This window comes from Microcebus murinus, chromosome 6, assembly GCF_040939455.1.
Source record: "Microcebus murinus isolate Inina chromosome 6, M.murinus_Inina_mat1.0, whole genome shotgun sequence".
NCBI lineage: Eukaryota > Metazoa > Chordata > Mammalia > Primates > Cheirogaleidae > Microcebus > Microcebus murinus.
In genome coordinates this window covers 27,963,589-27,982,508 of record NC_134109.1, presented here as the reverse complement: position 1 = coordinate 27,982,508, position 18,920 = coordinate 27,963,589, and the positions used below count along the sequence as shown (strand labels likewise).

Below are 18,920 nucleotides of genomic sequence, written 5' to 3'. Positions count from 1 at the left end.
CACCAAGACAGTATTCCTCTGGACTCTTCCTGCACGGAAGCAGCCCTCCCAACTTCCAAGGGGCAGGACTCAGGGGCAGCCCCTCTTCCCACCCTCCCAAGGCGAAAGTGGAGACAGTCTACGGGAACCTCAAGCAACTCACCCTCTCAGCTTCCCCATTTGAAAATGAAGGAGTTGGACTAGATGTCCCAAACGCTTTCCCAGCTCTGGGATGACTCCCAGGAGCCCAGGACTCTGACCCGGGGCCAGCTGGGGCTTCAGACAGAGCAAGGTCAGGTGTGGAGGGGGATCTGAGCGGCAGCCAGGCACTGGTCCCAGGAGCAGCCAGCAGCTGGGAGGAGGAGGTGGAGGATGGAGGGCCAGCACACATACACTCTCACTTAAGCCCCTTTCTCAGCTCTGAGGGGCCTTTCTCTCCAAAGACCTGGCAAGTTCTGGCAACAGCAGGCTGCACTGGGGCCTCTGCCCAACTACTGGGAAAAGCTGGGGATCGAAATCCCTTACCATTTGCTTTCCTTTCTGGACCTCACTTCCCCAGAGAAGTTGGGTGGCCTCGGAGGGAACCCCCTTCTGGCTGCAAGCCCAGAATACTTCCCCCTCTCTGAGCTTTAACACGGATAAACCTTGCCCTGGCTCCCCCCCTTCCAGGGACTCCTGGAGGAAGAAGCACTGCCTGGAAAAAACACTCTCACAGCTCCCTGCGGCTGGGAGAAAGGCAGAGGGAACGGGGAGCACCTTCCCTGGCTGGCCACAGTGCCGGGCTGCATTCCAGGAAGAGTAAGAGAAAGAACGACTGCCAGGGAAGCCTCCAGCCCCCAGCGCCCCTCCTCCAGCAATGGCTTCCCTCTGGGAGACCCCCGTCTCCACCCCTGCAAAACCTCAGCTCTTTCCTGACATGTGGCAATTTTCTTCTTATATAATATCTTCGTGCTCCCGTCGTCCTGCTCCTAATTATAATTGGTGAAAGAGCCAAAGTGGTCTTTGGAGGAACAACTCCCACCCCTAGCTCCACCCAAACCTCTATGAAGGTCACACTGTGAGGCTTCAGGTGAAGCAAAAACAAGGGGACTTTTTCTTGGCTGAGAGAGCGGCCTTCCTCCCGCCCACGTGAGCAGTTCAGCCTGGGGCCTGGGTGGGTAGGTTCCTGAGAGCACAATCAGATCTCTGGGAAGCTGAGCCCTTGATCCCTCAGCTGCAGAGACAGAGTCCCTCTCAGAGGCACACAGGCACCAGGGTCTCAGCTGGTCTGGGGGGAGTGGACCACACAGTTGTGCCCACGGCCTAGGGACTTAGAAAATGAGCTTCATTTACATAAGCCCCAATGGCCTGGGAGACTGCTTTCCTACCACAGGCCCTCATTCTTCATTTTCTCTTCCTGGTAGGAGCAAAAGGCGAACAGGAGCTGGACCTAGTGGGAACTGGTAAAATGACAGCTACCATCTGTTGAGTACCTAATATGTGCCAGTCACTTTGCACACATAGTCTTGTTTAACTTTCACAGCCTATGAAGTGCTATCATTGTCCCCATTTTAAGAATGAGGAAACTGAGGCCCAGGAAGTTAGTTAAGCAATGCCCAAAGCCACACTGCAAGTGAAGAAGCTGGAGTATGAACCCGGGCCTGCCCAGGCCTCATTCCCACGTACCCACCAGGCTTCCTTCAGTCACTGCCCGGGTGACTGTCCACACACCATCCAGGAATGGTGTTTTGAGTGTGGGGGAGGAAGTGGGTGTGGATGAGTTTTGCTTGATGGCTCTGGAATCCGAATTGATGCCCCCACTGATTGTTATTGCTCCCAAGTGTGTGACTGTGAGGGCCCATGTGTACTGGGGTGGAGGGAGGGTGATCTAGATTCCAAATAGCAGTTTCCAACACCAAAGTTATGCTGTAATGCTTTCTGATTCATAAAATGAGCTCACAGTCTCACGGTATCCTGAATGTTGCTTCGAATGCAAATGCAAATCCCTTAGTAAGAACTGTGGATTTCAGCATACTCCACCTAGCCCCAGCCCAGCACGCAATCTCATTCGGAGTCAGAGTTCTACCGTGCAGAAGCAACCCCTCCAACAGAATGCAACCACTGGCTACACTTCCTGAAGCCTGCAGTGAGTCAGGGAAGAACCCAGCTCGTGAGGCTGCTTCTGGACAGATGCACGCCTGCACACACAGGAAGGGTGCCAGCCTTGCCTTGGCCAAAGGAAATGCCCAGGTTAGCAGATTCCCAGGCAGGTGGCTCCACAACTCTTTCATCCTGAGGTCCCCTTGGGTTCAGATCAAGATGACCGGGACATGTACTCCAAGGCCAGCTACAGGGCAGTGCCAGAGAACTAGGTTCACCAGCAGTAGAATTACCCATGATGGACTGACCCTTTGGCAACCAATGGTGCAGTGTGAGGAGGTCCCAGCAGCAGGGACTCACTGGACCCAACACATGCCAAATCCACATTGTTTTGATGGAGATCTTTCACTCATTTGTTCAACTAACATGCACTAAACTCTTATAGGTGCCAGGCATTGAGGGAACACCACAAAGCTTACAGGAGAGCAGAGGCTACTGTAATACTGAAACATGCTTTAAGCATTTTAAGCATATCAACAGAACCCCCGCAGCAACTCTATGAAGGAGATACTGTATAGAGCCCAGCTCTGAGTCTATGTTTCTGACCACCATGCTGCAGCATGTGCACAAATAACTACATATGATGCAAATGAGTGCTCAGAGGGCGGCTAAGACCTTCAGAAGTGGCATCCGAAATAGAACTAGAAGGATAAGCAGGAATCTCCCAGTCACTTGAGGCTGTCCCCATCCCCACCATGGGTAAGGTTTTCTTCTGGGAGACCCAACTGTAGGAGAGGGGCTATCAAGGCCACAGATTCCTGGACTGGGCCCATTCCCCTTCTTGTCTTCTCCCAGAGGTCTTGGTTCTATGGCCACAGGAGACTCTCAGCTGAGTCAGTAACTGCATGTTGTCTTTTCTTTTTTTTTCCCATTTATTGAAAGCAGCAGCCCACAAGGTCAAAGACTGAGGCTATTTTTAAGTCCCCTGTTTAAAAGTTAAGTTTCATCCCTGTGGGCACTCCAGGGCACTATTTCCTGGGGTGGGGTGAGAGACTGACAGAGCTATGGGGAGCACGGGCTCGACTAGCACTTGGAGAAGTCACACTGGCAGTGGGTAGCCTGTTCCAGAGCAAGCTGTATGACCTGGGGGCTTCCTCCAGGTTCTTTACCCCTTTGTCCCCTGGGAGTGACACAGACCAGAGTAACCAGCCAGAGGCCAATTCAATTACAGTGGAGACTGGACCAGGGCCATGCAATGAGATGGTTCATCACGGTAATTGAATGCTTATACCTCTGTTATTCACTATTCAGTGTAGTAGGAAAAAGAGGACTCATAAACTGTCCACCTGAGAAGGTTTCTCCTCTCCTCTTGGTCCCGAAATCATGTAACACCTGTGGAAAGGGTGCAACTCTCTGATCCTAAAGGGGCATGTGCCACACTTTCCCTGGGAGGCTCTGCAGCAAGACAAGTGGTGTCTCCCCTCAGCCAAGGATCCCTGGGGAAGACTGGCTTCTCCTCAGAGCTTCAGTTCTCCTTCCACCCCCACCAGGCCTCCAGTCTCAATCCTGATGCTACAGGGGACAAGGACAGCCCAGACCTCCAGGCCAGGCTCCCCCTGTTGGGGTGAGCCAGACCTCTGCTCCCCCAACCACAGCTGCCAACAGGGATTCCCCGCACACACGTGCCACAGAGGCCTCCTGGCCAGCCAGGGCCAGCCAGCTCTTCCCCCTTCCTGCTACCCCCTAAGCGAGGTTCCATGGCTAGCACACAGGGCCCACGTGGGATGGTGGAAACAGGAAGAAGCCACCGAAGTTGTGACCAACAAAGTTTTAAATGGGGCACGGAACTTCCCCTTTCATCTTTCCAGCTGCTCTCACTGGAGGCTAGGCTGGGAAAACCGTGGCCTACACTTTGGGTGGCAGGTACCTCCTCCAGGTCTACCTGCTGTGGGATGGAAGCTTGAAAGCCTCAGGACACACCAGGTTCCCCTGCTTCCCACAGCCTTTACCCAGAGGCCTGGGTGCGGGCCCTCAGAGGTGCAACCCGGAGCACACGCTCCTGCATGTGCGACTTGGGAGGAGGATGTGACCAGCTCCACCAAGCCGGCCATATGCAGAGCCCAGGCAAACCCTGAGTTCCAGCGTTGCGCACAGGTACCGCGGATGACTGCACCGGCGAGGCCAGGCTGGCCACAGCAGCGCGGGCGTGCGGGGGCGGGCGAGGCGGATGACAGGTCTGAGGTGTGCCAGCAGCGCCGGGGTGCGCGGGGCGAGGCGACTCTACGCTAGCCCGCCTGCCGCCCGCGCGAGACGCTCCAACCTAGGCCTCGACTGCACTTGCCCCAGTTCCCTGCCGCCCCTGCACCTCTGTCCCCCAAACTCCTGGCGCGGACACAATGTGCATGCCCACTTTCCCCGTGCACGCTGGGAGAGGAAGGGGCTCCTGCGCCAAGTTCCCGCAGCTCGCGAGCCCCTCGCCGCGCCTCCCAGGCCTGGGCTCCGTCACGCCAGCGGGTCCCTGCGGACACCACGTTTCGCTCTGGCGGAGGAGGAGCAGCCGATTCCTAAGCCCCCGTCGCTGCCGCCGTGGGCCCGGCGGGTTGGGAGGGTTTTCCTGCCCGGGCCGCGCCCGGGTGGGCGGGGGCCGCGCGCGAGCTGCGTAGCTGCACAAACACCGCGGGGCTGCGCTGCACACGCCGCTGCGGGCGGAGGGTGCGAGCCCCGGAGGGGGGTTTGCAGGCGGCCACCGCATGTCCACACGCACCCGCTCCCAAGGCCGCCCAGGCCGCAGAAGTTCGCGCGCGGCGGCCCCCACGGCCCTGCACCCCCGCTCCGGGCCGCGCATGCAGAGCTGCAGCCCGCCAGGCGAGCGGCCACTGCTTGCGCGCCGCCCCGTGTCCCCTCGCCGCCCCCGCCGCGTGCAGGCCTCAGCCGCGGGCTCGGCAGCCCCACTTACCCCGCTGCTGCCCGAGCTCCTGCCTCGGCTGTCCCCCTTCCTCCACGGGCCGCCGCCTTCGGTCGCCTCCGGGACTCCAGCCGCCTGCACTCACTCCCCGATTTTAAAAACAAACAGGCGCCGTCGCCTCCCCGCGGCGCTCGCGGGGCTTCCGCCAGCCCGCGCCTCCCGAGGCTGGGAAGTTTGCTGGCAGGGCCCGGGCGGGACGTGCGGGCTGTCACCCCCCGCTCGCGGCGCAGGATCCTCGGCGCGCCCCACGCCCGTGCTGTCCGCCTCGCGAGCGCTCTCCCTCCCTCCGTGTCACCCCCAGTCCTGCGATGCAGTGTCAGGATTGCACGGCTCTGACTCATCGGTTGAGCTCACAGCTTGAAAAAAAAAGAGAGAGAGAGAGGGCGAGAGGCAACAGCGAAGGAGGAGGACTCTCTGGCGAGCTACAAAGGATTGCACAACTCGAGGCTGGGAGCGCGGAGCGCCCAGCGGCCGGCCGGCGCGCACGGCACCGCGGCGAGCAGAAACCAGCTCTACCACTTCATCAGCACAACTGTCTCGGGTCGGCCTCTCCGCCAGCAGGCCTGGCGCCGCCCACTTCCTGCGACCAAATAAGGCCGAGGAAGGCGTCTTTAAACCTCAGGCGGCTGCCGGGGCTGGGGATTTCCAGCAGACCTCACCTCCACTCGAGTCGGTCGCCACCCTCCCCCAGCCCAGGCCCGCGCCCCCGATGGCTTTGCTGGAACCAACAGGCCACGCGGCTTGTTCCTTTCACACCAAGGTCAGGAGGAGACGGTGACGAAATGTTTGGAAACCCATCGAGCCTGCCAGGAAAGTGTGCGTGTGATGTTGGGAGGGCACAAGTCGCTTTCTTCCACAAAGAAAACTCTCTCTGGTTTTGGATACGGTAAATCATGCACAATTCTCTCCAAGATACTTTATTAACAGCCTCCCCAAGTTTCACTTTTTGGCTCACTAGCATCCTAGTGTGTGTAAAGGCTATTGAGAAGCTGGCCCAGGCCCCTATAAAGGACCCCTATTAAAGCTCCATTACTTAGGTGATGAAAGCCTCCTGAGTTTAATCCTAGCAACTCAGGCCACAGTTGGGCAGCTTTTCATTCCATCCCCCCATTTTCCCCTGATCAATTCTCTGGTCCAAACCCTGTTGCCTCCTTGCCTGACTGGTAGGAAGATGGGAAACATTTTTGCAGCTCAGGAGGTTCTTGCTGGCCCCACATTCAATGAGGCTCCAGAGTCAAGGGAAGATCCAGGGTGGGGAGCCCTGTTCTTCCTTCTGTGTTTTCTGGTGTATTTTGTTGTTGTTCTTCAAGGAGATGGGTCAGAAGGAGAGTTTCCTTTGAAAGAAAGACCACTGAAGACTATCACTGTGTTCTGGCAGTCACTTTCCCCCTATGGCCAGTCCTGAGAACCAGGTGCATCCCTCACTTTCTCCCACTGAGCCTGCAGAGCCAGGGTGGGGAGGGGATGAGACGGGTAATGCTCAAACCTTCTGCCTAGAAACCCTGCAAAACTCATACTTGGTCATAAGGGGCATGGCTCTCCCATCCTCTTCCACCTCTCTGCTGGCCAGAGCACCTGTGTGCACCTGGAGGTCACACATCACCAAGAGGAAAAGGGCTTATTTGCACCATGTTATGACAGACATGTCAAAGTAATGAGCACTTAAAACAGTCTTATCTGCAAAATATAGATAATTATGCCAGAGGACTGGACCAGATGACCTCTTGAAACCCCCAGTTTAAGAGCCACGATTCTGTGATTGTAAAAAAGTGAATAGGGGAGCCTGGGGCATGGTGGCTCATGCCTGTAATCCTAGCACTCTGGGAGGCTGAGGCAGGAGGATCACTTCAGGCCAGGAGTTCGAGACTAGCCTGAGCAACATAGCAAGACTCTGTCTCTAAAACAAATTTTTAAAAATTCGCCAGACATGGTGGTACACCTGTAGTCCCAGCTACTTGGGAGGCTGAGGCAGAAGGATCACTTGAACCCCAGAGTTTGAGGTTGCAGTGATGATGCCACTGCACTCTAGACAGGGTGACAGAGACTCTGCCTCAAAAAAAAAAAAAAGTGAATAGGGGAACCAGGGAAATCACTCTCTGCAAAGAAAAGCCCAGGCTACCGGATGGATTTAACACTCACTAGACAATATTGTTTCTTCATGCAGCCTACTTAACCATCCTGCATGTGAGAGTTTTATCCCTCTCATTCTAAGGATGAGAACACTGAGGTTCAGAGAGGTTAAGTGGCTTGCACAAGATCACAGGGCAAGCCAATCATTTGTCACGACTCTGCTCCTCCCACTGAAGAAGCCAGTGGGCAATTGAGGGACTGGGGTGCTCAGGGATGCAGGCCTCCCAAGGAGAGGCTAGACTCTCAGGACTCCTGGCAGGGGCTCAGCGTACAGCCTTTCTGCTTTTTTCATTTGCCTGATTTCTTCCCTTCCACTGACAACTCATCCAAATGAGGGAAGCAAAAGCAAAGCCACCTGGTCTCCAGTGCCCACTGCTGCCAGGTTCCTCTGCAGGCCTGTGGCCATCCTGACTTCCCTAAGGGCCCAGCCCCTACAACTGGCCTTGGGCCAGCCCAGCACAAGCCCCTAAGAGCTAGGACAGACCAGCCCAGGGATGTTTCCAACCAACCAGAAAACGCAGCTGGGGAGCACATTCCTAGAAGAGCCTGCCACCATGCAGCCAGAGCCCAGCCTCCAGGGAACAAGTGGGAGCCACTCCAAAGGGCACTCCTCAGCCGTGTCCCGCCAGGACTTTCTCCCTGTCCCACACCAGACTTCGGGGCTGGCCTAGGAAGCAGCACAGGGAGGAGGGGCAGGTGGCAGGATGCACCTGAAACTGAGAAGTCAGTAGCCCTGCAGGAGCCCTTCACTACAACTACACTTCCAAAGTCAGGTCACCTCAGAAGGGAGCAAAGAGAAGAAAGGGGGCATGTGTGTGTAGGGGAGGAGGGCTCATGACAATATCAAACAGTCCCCCTGCTCAACAGAAGCCTACCCCGCAAAAGTGAGCAGATGAGGCTGTATAAAGAAAGCTGCAGCCCTTCCGGGAAAGCCCTGCAGGTCAATTTTGCTGCAGATATGACGATGCAGAATCACTGACATGTGAAGTGAAAGTTTTGGTTTTAGAAGCCCCAGCCCCTCCTACAAGCCTCTGGGGCAACCAAGAAGGGTGACCTTTCAGGGTAGAGGTGTTCCAGAGACTTTACCAATAGAGTGGGATTTTCTCCACCCTCAACCTTCTTTACAAACTGCAGGAAAGAGCAGTTCAGAGCTCCAGTTCCCAGGGAGAGTGTCTGATGAGAAAGAAACACTCCAGGAAGCAAAGCACCCCAGATAGGATTCCAAACTCTGGGTCCGGACGAGGGCAGAGAATGGCATTCAAGAGTCTTCCTGGGACTGCATCAGCTCTTTAGATTGTATTCAGAGTGGCCCGCCACTGCCCTGTGTGGTCATTGCCTAAGTCTAGTCCATTAAAATCTTCCAAGAGTGAATTTTATGGTATGTGAATTATATCTCAATAAAGCTGTTATGGGAGAAAAAACCTTCCAGGGAAGCCAGGTTCTCACCGCCACCCACCTGCCTCCACTAACGTTCTGCTGCCATCATCACTATTGAAAAGAGGAGCTTCCTTTTCCCAGGCCCCATACCTGCATTCCTGTCTTTTTCTCACCAGTCCTGCTCTGTCAATGAGACTGGCACACGCGTGTGCTTAAGTGAACAACCAACCTTTCCAAAGTGTGGGGAATCGTGAGTACAAATACTATTAAGGGCATCACAAGTCCACAATGCCAGGTTCCTTAGGTCCCTTATGTTCTTGTGTCCCTACTGTCATTTCCCTGCAGAGTCAAGTTACTACCCCTAGGACCTCATTCCTTACAGTTACAACAGAAGAAAGAAAAGGATGTGGAGAGAACAGAGAACCAGGACGGAGTTTGAGTCCTGCCTAACTAAAACAAACCCACTATATGATCTCAGGAAAGTTGTCACAAATCTCTGAGCCTCACTTTTTTGGCCCACAACAAATGCATCGTGTTTACTGTATGTACAATGAAAGAATGACTACCCTCTAGGGGTTTAAGAGGATCAAAAAGACAAAAAAAAACCTGCTTTATAACTCTGTCATGCTATGTACATATAAGGGCTTATAATTGTTATTATTTTTACTGTTTTATCCTCTATCTCCTCCCAAATCAGCCAGGCAAGATTTTTTTTTTCCTCTGAAAAGACCCCTCTCTCTGCCCAGAGAGACTTTTTCCAACATCAACTCATTATCTCATCTGGGGTGTCCCCACAATACTTCTCCTCCCAGTCCCTGTTTTTTGTGTCCTTTCCACCACATTTTCCCACAGTGCTGCCCACCCAGCCTGAATAGGGACACCCTTTCACAGCTGTGTCTTCTCCTCACTCCTTTTGCCAGGTCCCGTCTGAGGAAACAAGGAGCTCAAACCATCCCAGTCATGGAGTTAAGCCACCATGTGCTGAGAAGTCTCTGCACGGTCTTCTCTTTTACTCTTGAAAACCCAGGGGACCCTCCGCTGCCGGCCCGCCCCCCCCCCCCCCCCCCCCGCTGACTTCACCTGTTCTGGGGCAGGACCCCGCCTGCCACACCAGCCCACAGCTGTCCATGTCCCTGCACCCCCCTCCAGCTCCTCCCCTTGCAGGCCTGGGCCAGGTTCTGAGTGTCTTTGTCAGGCCCGAGAGGGAGCTTCTGTAGATGTCCCCAGTTGTTGCTGTCACTCTGGGAGAGACGTCTGGCTGGGTATAGGGAGAAGGACAAAACAGGTGTGGCTGCCAGAGAGGGCAGGCCAGCAGGGCCATGGGACAGAAACACCCTTTCTAAACAGATCAAGAGCTACCCGCTTCCCAAAGGCCTCCCTGCAGCACGGGTCCATGCCCGCTGCAGAACCAGCCCCAGACAGACTTGCTCACTGGCTGCTCCCTGGAGCTTGGCTTCCCCACATTGTGGCAGTGGGCCGGGAGGAACCGGAACCCTGGAGACGCAACGTGTGTGACGGGGCATGCGTTAAAGCGTTATTTTTAAATGAAAACAGACACTGATACATCATGGACTAGAAATCCAACATTCACGTTCATGCAAGCGTACAGGTTAAGAGCACAGGCTGAGACCTGAGTCCAAATCTTGGCTCACATCAGCTTGATGACCTTAAGCAAGTTACTTAACCACTCACCTGCAGAAAGGAATGATAAGAGCGTAAAACAGTGTCTGGCACGCATTACGTCTGTTATAAGTGTTGGCTATCATTTTTTCTCATCTCCTAACTGACCTCCTTGCTTGTAGTCTTGCTCACTTTACCATCCACACTGCCATCAGAGTGATCACACCTGTTTTCAGTAGCTCCCCTCGTCTACTGCATAAAGCTGAGGCTGTAAGCTAGACTGTTAAGCAACTTCCCCACATGATCCGGCTCTGCCCCACTTCCCAGCCCCAGCCCACACAGCCAAACAACCTGAAGTTCCCCAAGACATCTGCTTTCTCACCCTCCTATCTTCACACATGCCTCCTCCTTCCACTTTGATCCCCACATAAGCCTACACCCAGGTCTCCCACCAGACTTGAGCTTTCTGGGAGCTCTTCCAGGAAGCCTTCCTTGACTCCTCCAAGCAGAAGAAGGCCTCTGGAGTGTATACTGTTGGAACACTCCCAGATCTGCTTTATAAGGCTGGTGCACCATCCGCCAGATACTGTGATACATCTTACAATTGATAGCATGTATGGCTTAATTAGCAGCATTTTCTCTTTCTTGGCTGTACATAAAATAATGGTGCACCTTATAATGAATGGCCTCCTAGGTTCAATGGTGTATGGGTATTATTATTATTAACTACTGAGGCTTCGTCTCCTGGATTCTGGGGCCTGCAGTGCAAGTCCACAGAGCTGTGAGGCACTATTTTTTGAGCTCAGTAGCTGTTGGGCAGTCAAGCTCTCCTAAAGTGACCTACAATTTCTCCAGGATCAGAAGGATCTCTGTGTCCAGACACCTCTGGAAACTGCCACAAAAGCAGTCCAATGTGACATTGAACACACTCTGGACTGGCCGTCATGACAGCAAAGTTCTAAGCCTAGTTCTTCCTCTAATTTTCTGGATGACCCTACACAGGACCTATAGAACACATTTATTTGAGCATGTGCCAAATGCTTGACATATGTAAGCCCACTGGATCCACCCAGCACCCTAGGATGAAGCCATTATCCCCATTTTATAGATAAGGAAGCTGAGGTTCAAGAAGGTTCAACAGCTCTCTAAAGGTCAGACAGATGGAAGTTGACCCCTGGACTCTGATTCCTTCTCTCTGCTACATGAGGATACCTCTCTGGGCCCATGTTTCCTCAATAAAGAAGTTGAATAAAATGGGGAGGGGGGCACACAGACTGGGGTTTCACAAGTCATTCTTCCTCACAGATGTATTTTATTTGGCCCATACCTTTTAATTGAATTTATTACCAAATTTTTTTTAAATCAGGAAATTTAAACGAAAAATCAGGATTTCTGGTTTGTCATGAAAAAAAAAAAAAACTGGAACACTGGCCACAATGAGCCCTCCTTCTTGGAGGTAGAGCTGAGCATCTCAGCCTGGGACTGACACTGAGATGGGACTCACATTCCAATTGTCCACAGGTCCCAGGCTACGGGTCACTGTCATTTATCATCACACTTATGCCAGCCTCTGTCATTGCATTCCCTCTGCTTCCTGCAGACCTCTGAGTGCATGACCCTAGGCCAGATGAACTCCAGTGCCCTCTCCAGCTCTGACAGCCAGTGGCTTCTTCCAGAATTTCTCTGGGCAGCCTCCCTCCAATGAGGTCACTTTATAAACCTGCCTGGCATCTCCCCCACCCCCACCCTTGGGCCTCATCACAAGGGCCCCTACTATTGGTCCCCCTCACTCCCTCCCACCCCCAGCGTCAGTCGCAGGCGGTCAGAGGCCAGAGTGGCAGAGGTGGTGAGCCAGGCAGGTGTGGAGAAGAGTCAGCCAAGGTTGAGGGCAGGGCAGGGCCCCTCCCTCCCAGGGAGGGAGACAGTGAGGAAGAGAGGACTTCAGGACTCCAGACAGGAAAGTGGTTCAAGGAGATAAATGTAGGCTCTGCAGTCACAGGAGATGAGCAGGGGTTGACACATGAGGAAACACAAACAGTAAATCATCCAGAGGAAAAATGTACAGTCTCAGCAGCAATTTAAGGTATGCAAATTAGAACACCATTAGGCCCCATTATAGCCCAAGTCAACGTGAAAATAAGTAAATAAATAAAACAAGAAAGCTGCTCTTGGCAGGTCTATCGAGAAACAGCTGCTTGTGCATTGCTGCGCTACTATAAACTGCTTCTGTCTTTCTAGAATGTGCCTTGGCATTGTGTTGCAAGAGTTTACAACTCTCTTAGGTAATTATGGTTGGGGGGGTTTACTATATCCCAGGAAAACAATCTAAAATACCACCACAAAGAAGCTTTTTTAAAAAAAGATGTTCATAGGCCAGGCGCGGTGGCTCATGCCTATAATCCTAGCACTCTGGGAGGCTGAGGTGGGAGGATAGCTTGAGCTCAGGAGTTAGAGACCAGCCTAAGCAAGAGTGAGACCCCATCTCTATTTCTTAAAAAAACTAAAAATTAAAAAAAAAAAAAGAGAGATGCTCATAGCATCTGTACATAGAGCCAAAAAACTGAAACCCATTCAGATTGTGGTAAGGTGTGGTCACAGAATGATATATGAAAGGGATCAGTACATGGAAACAGTCTGATTAAACCATTTGATGAAATCAAATGACAAAACCAGCACAAAGAAGTATGTAGAGATAAACTCATAAACTATGTTTAATCTTCCACAGGAACATCAAAAGCCATCAGACAAGAATTCTAAACAGTGTAAATTGTTAAAGTGTAATGTTTATTCTGTTAAATTGATTGAGATGGTTTAAATAACAACGATGATGATGATGATGTTGTCGTAAGGGCCACTGCACAGGATGCCCTGGTCATAAAAATGCCCCAGCCCAGGGTTCCAGGGCAAGTAGGCTCAGGCCCCTGGCTGGAAGAGGAGGGAGGAATGTACCCCAGGAGAGGAGGGGTTATGCCTGTGGGGCAGGGGGGGACCAAAGCTCCAGCTATCTGGAGGGCTTTGAAAGACACCTCTTACCAAAGAAACAAAGCTACACAAATAAACCCACACCATTTAACCTCCAGTGTCCTGGGTGCTAACTCATATGCTGTATTGGTGCTCTCAATTTTACTAATACCTTATTTCAGCAACTTCTGAGGTGATACCAGGGCTCTTTGTGGGCTAGCCTAGGAACCCAACCACCATTTATAGCATTGTTTCTATGGAAATGTGCTTCAAGCTTCAAAAAATTGAGCTGCTGACAACCCTGGGGCACACACGTGGTCTCTAAATTAGGGAACTGAGAGAGCAGTTACTGCTGGGGCCTGGGCGCAGGAAGACAGCTTGTTACTTAGGCTCTGTGGCAGTTGCTGTTCACACCACCAGCAATGATCAGAAAGGGGCTCGATGTCACTGGAAGTGGGGGCGCTGGGGGATGGGGCCAGGGCATCTAGTAATGGACACGATATTCTAGAGAAGCACATGGAGCGTCCCCACCCCCACCTCCAAGTACACACACAGCACTGCTCAGCATGGGAGACGTGAAACTGGCTTACGTACCCTGGTGAGCATCCGGGCGAGCCCTGAGCCCACACTCTTTCCTTTTCTCTTTGATCCTGGAAAACCTCCAGCCACAAGGTCCTATTTTAGTCTGATCCCAGAACAAAAACTCCAAATCTTTGACAGTTCTGGAATTTGGTTTTAGCAGATACATGCCTGAGACAGCCAGGGCCCCCGCTGGGCCTGGACATCCCTCCACACATGCTCTGTGGCGTGACCTCTGTTTTAGTGGGCTCTAGCCTGCCCACTCGAGGCATGCCCAGGGCTCTCCGGCTCCCATCCACCTCAGGACACCAAACAACACCAAGGAGTCTCCATTTCCTGCCCTGGTCACATCCTCTAATGGATCACATCCTCTAGCTGGTCACAGTGAAGGGATGATCATGGGCCCTCCAAACAGACCTTCCCCATGTCAAGAAGAAAGGTTCCCCACTCAGAAGAAAAGCTTCCCCACAAGGGGAGTGAGGGTGAGAAGGCCATTCAGTAGGCCTCCAGAGGTTCTGAAATGCCAGAGATACGAGAAGGTGGTCAGAAGAGGGTTGGCTGCTCAACCACAGGGCCACACCTGAGTTGTGAGTCCCAGCACAGCTCACAGCAAGATGGGGGTCAGGACGCCCCACCTGCTAGGCCAGAGGTGGACGGGGATGGATGTGGCTAGCACTACAGAGCAGCTCTAAATTCAACACCTTGCTAAATGCGTGCAACAGTGCAAGCACCCAAGACTCAACCTCACTAGGGCCCCACCTGGGTTAGAAAAGGCTGCAGGAGGTCAGTTTGCAAAGCACACTCTCCCTGCTGACTGTTGGAACTGCAGAGGAGAGACTCAGCTCCCTCGACCTGTGGCAGAGGCCTGCAGGACCAGGCAGCCCAGCGGGTGGCTCAAAGCCTCAAGGGCCACACTGCCCACCAGGCTGGTTCCCTGGAAACCCAGGTGTGAACAATCCTCTGGGGCCCTGAGCCACCAGGAGGTTGCTGCACCAGCATAGGAGGCAGAGTCCACGCTGTGAACCACACAGTTATGTGGTTAGCTGGTCTGCGAACTCAGGCCAATCTGAACCCTCCAGCCCTGCGCGTGCAGTGCCGGTGGCTGATAAGACAGAGCAGTTTGGTCTTCCTGGTGGTAACAGATGGGAGGCTTGGAGTCTTTCCCCCTGGCCTCCTTCCCACCCAGATCCAAAGTCTTTGATGTTAAGGCCTTGTCTTTAAAAAAAAAAAAAGTGCAGATTGCTATATATATTACTAACGCAATTCAAACGCACAAATACTCCATCCATAACCTCTTTACCTAAGTTCAGTATTTATATTATGCAGTTTATACTATGGCCAATGTAATCAGTTTTTATGCATTTATCAAGTGTGCATGCAATTCTGTTTTACATTTTTCACCAAAATTCATCAACATTTTCCCATGAATTAACATCATCTCCATAGTAATATAACCGTGGCACAATATCCCACTGAATCTCAGTGTCATGAATTTCATAGCCATGTGGAACACTGAGGCTGTTTACAGTTTTTTTGCTATTTTAAGCAATGTTGCTATAAATATCTTTGTGCTTATAGCTCTTTCCCTTTTTATTCTATTTACTTATTTTTTTTTCTTTAGAGATGAGGGTCTTGCTGTGTTGCTCAGGCTGGTGTCAAACTCCTAGCCTCAAGTGATCCTCATGCCTCAGCGTCCCTAGTACCTGGGATTACAGCCATGAGCAACCACGTCCAGCTTCTCTTTTCATTTTTAAAATTATTTCCTTAGATTAAATTCCCCAAAGGAATACCAATAGGTATATGGAAATTAACATTTTCTTATAGCTTCAAGTTCTAGTGCATTTTTCAAATATATTGCTCTGTGTGAATCCCAGCAGCTGCACTGTCTATTTCCCAAAGTAGTTTTTCTGACAACACCTCACAATTCTACCAATCATGGTCTACTCGTAACATGCACTTTTCCCAACTCCCCAGTGGGTCGGCATCTGGAGTACACACCCTGTGATTGATGGATATTGAAGGGAGCACAGTCGATTTACTGTGGAGGGGTGAGGAAAGAGGACAGAGAGGTGTGGGCAGGAAGGCAGAGGGCTGGGATGGACAGGAAGGGGAGAGTGGGCCCCACAGAAGCAGAAACAAAGGCAGACCCCACATTCTGTCCCTCCCCAAATGAGCTCACATCTCCCTGGATATCAAACCCACTCCACCTACCACCAAGCTTCCCCTGAGCCAGGAACAAAGACTGATGGGCCTCTAAAGGAGATTTGGAAATACCATGTGTTTTTAGGTTCTGGAAATATAGTTTGCCAACAACATAAGTCATGCACTCGCCAGTGATCTAACAGGCCCATGTACATGTGGGCTCAGCCCTAAGAGTGGCTCAACTTTAAGAAAGATAAAGTCTTTAAAGAAAGAAAGTCCAACTTATCAGCCATGGCGAGAGTGATGCTAGTCCAGGATGCTCCCTGAGTGGCACACAGACCAGCGACAACTACCCAACAATAGGAAGTCTGAGCAACACCACCAGGTCCCACTGTGAGGCACCACAGAGATACTACCTGCCAGGCTCATTCACAGGCTCCCAGAATTTTCCAGCAGGCAAGGACCCCATGGAGTCTAAGCCCTTCATTTTACAGACAAACTGAGATTCCAAGTCCCTGTTTGGGGCTCCCATGGCAGCCTGCAATCACTGTGTGGGGGGGGGGCCTGTTCCTCTTGCCCTCCAGCAGGAAGAGCCACAGCCCGTCCTGACTGCCTCATGACCTCGCTGAACAGCGCTTTCGTTTTAAAGAGCCCACTCTCTCCTCTTGGTCTGCTGACTTGTTTTCCCTAGTTCCTTCTCTGTGCAAAGCCAGCAGACAGCGCTGGGCATGAAAACTAAGGGGACCTCTCAGGGCAGCTGGTATTTATTCTTCTTCAAGGGTCAGGGCTGGAAGGAAACGAAGTCTCTGCTGCCTTTAAACCAGTGCCTCACCACAGATGCCTCTCAGGGTGAGTAGGGCCCAAGTGCTGGCTTTTGTGTCCCCAAATCTCCTTCCTACCCTTACCAGGGGCTTGTTGGCAGGCTCAGAAAAACAGCAGAGTCACCAAGGTGGCAGCTGAACTAGCAGGTGCTAAGGGAGACCAGGGGCTGTGGTGCAGACAGCCAGCTCACCTAGCACACATGTCCACCTGACCAGGACAGGTCCTGGGCCTGCCCACCACTCCCTCATATCCCGTGGGCTGCCCTTCCAGTTCCTGTCACGGGACACCTACTGTGTGCCATGCACAGTGCTAGACCAGTCAGGAGCCAGGTGCACACCTACAGCTGACTCCAGCGTCCTGCACTGGGGAAGTTCCAGTGCAGAAATGCCAAGGTGGGGGTTCAGGAAAGCAGCATGGAAGCAAGGTGCCTTCTGGCTGGCCCTGTGAGTGTCTGCCAGGAGGAAAAGGGCAGGCAGGGCATTCCAGGCGCAAAGGACAACAGTAAGCAAAGGCCAAGAGGTGTGCAGTGCACCCAGGAGCAGTGAGGGGCCCGCCGAACATGCTAGGGAAGGGGCATGGCAGGAGAAGGCCAGAAAGGTAGGCAGGGGCTCAAATAAGGGCCCTGGTGCCATTCGGAGGACTATGGGACTGCAGGGCTTAGGCAGCTCTCAAACGTTGTTAAAAGTGGGGTGACATGACTGAAGCTGTATTTTAGAAAAATAATTAATGCAGGTCCTTTAAGACTTCTTTTCTGCTTTACTGCTGCTTTTAACACAATTTCATTTCATCTGGACAAAAATGGGCAAGTTCAGTGTAAATTAGGCCAGAGCCAACTCTGGCCAGGAACCAGGAACGCCCCTGCTTCCTCCCTCCAGGGGCCATCCTGACCCTACATTGGTCACCAAGCCTCAGGATCAGGAATCGCTTCCAGGCCAGGGCTGCAAAAACCCAGCCCATGACACACCCAGCTTTGGGAGGGCAACGGCTTCCTGCTTTGAGGTACGGGGGGAAAGTCTTGGAACACTAGCAGCAAAGAGACAGTAAGTTCAAAACTGCATTTTTCTTTTTTCAGGAAACTAATTCCTTTGTCTAATGTTATTGGAACTAAATGATCAAGATTTCAGCCAGGTGCCCTTGCTTCAAAGAGCTATAAAGAGGAGATGTGAGAGCAAGAAGGAAGCTGGAGCTCACCCTGTCCAACACCCCCTCATTTTTTTGGATGAGGAAACTGGGCAGGATATGACAGGTGATACTGACAGCTGCAGGCAAACAAAGCCCTAGCAACTTTAGCTCTCCTAGGCAGGAGACTGGGAGAACATCTCAACTATGTTGACATCTTCAGAACTGGAGAGGTCACCTGGGAAGCCAGGGCACCAGGGACCTCAACTGTTTCACAAACCAAGCCTGAGGCTGGAACTCTAACTTCTAGTCTGAAAAGCAAGGTGGTACCTCCCAAACACCCTGTGGCCCTGTGAGTCTCACCTACCCCTGGGGCGAAACAGAATTTAAGCTGTGGCTGCCTGCTGGTCAGAGACAGGCAAGCTTTGGCCTCTGTCCTCACCAGGAAGCACTGAAGTTTTCCAAGTGGAACCAAATGTGTAGGGAGGATCCAGATGCTGGGATGACCTCCCTTTTCCACTGGAATAGTTCAGATTCCAGAGGAGAATTCCCACTGTGAATGAAATGCTCAGATCTCCTGAGCATATAACAATCCTAAAGCTTGGCTGAAGGCTAAGGATTCAGAAAGATGTCCAAAAAGATTAAGATCAAGACGTGGATGTTTTCAGTGGCCTAAGGGGTGGGGGAGGGTGCCCTGTCTCCTCTTCCCACATCCAGCACTGCCCAATCATCCCAGTCTGAGGGCTGGAAAGGGTTCATGGGCTCCCGGTTCTATGGGGGAGGTTGGACACTTGTCCACTGGGCATGGGCACCCCTGCCCTGGTTTCAGGCACTTGGCACTGTGAGTCCCGATGGGAGACGGAGTTCCACCTGCCACTGGGGAAGCTGCAGCCTCCACTGCCTTGCTCTTCAGGAACCCCAAAAGCAAGGACATGTGCACGTGATGCGGCTGAGCCAACTGCACGCTCAGCCTGGGCTTTGCCTCTTGAGTGAGTGGCACAAAGCAGGGAGAATTCAGAACTCATTCTGGGGGAGATGGCAGCACCCAGGTCTGCTGGTGGCAGCAATGCCAGACTAGCAGCATTGTGACCTTGGCATTGGTTCTGGCCACCCAACTTCCCTTAAGTCCTGATCGATTTCTGAGCCT

At 52.5% G+C, this 18,920-nt stretch overlaps 1 protein-coding gene across 2 annotated transcripts in view; it reads right to left on the bottom strand.

The window, feature by feature from the left end:
* The window catches only part of MIDEAS (mitotic deacetylase associated SANT domain protein), a 61,786-nt gene that overhangs the window by 32,139 nt on the left and 10,727 nt on the right, over window positions 1-18,920 (bottom strand). Inside the window, exon 1 of one of the 2 annotated variants that reach the window (XM_012741586.3) lies at window positions 5,015-7,061. The exons of the other annotated variant lie outside the window; for it this stretch is intronic. The gene's annotated coding sequence lies outside the window, so the exon portion shown is untranslated. Of the gene's footprint in view, window positions 1-5,014; window positions 7,062-18,920 lie in introns of those variants that run through there. 2 annotated transcript variants of the gene reach the window in all.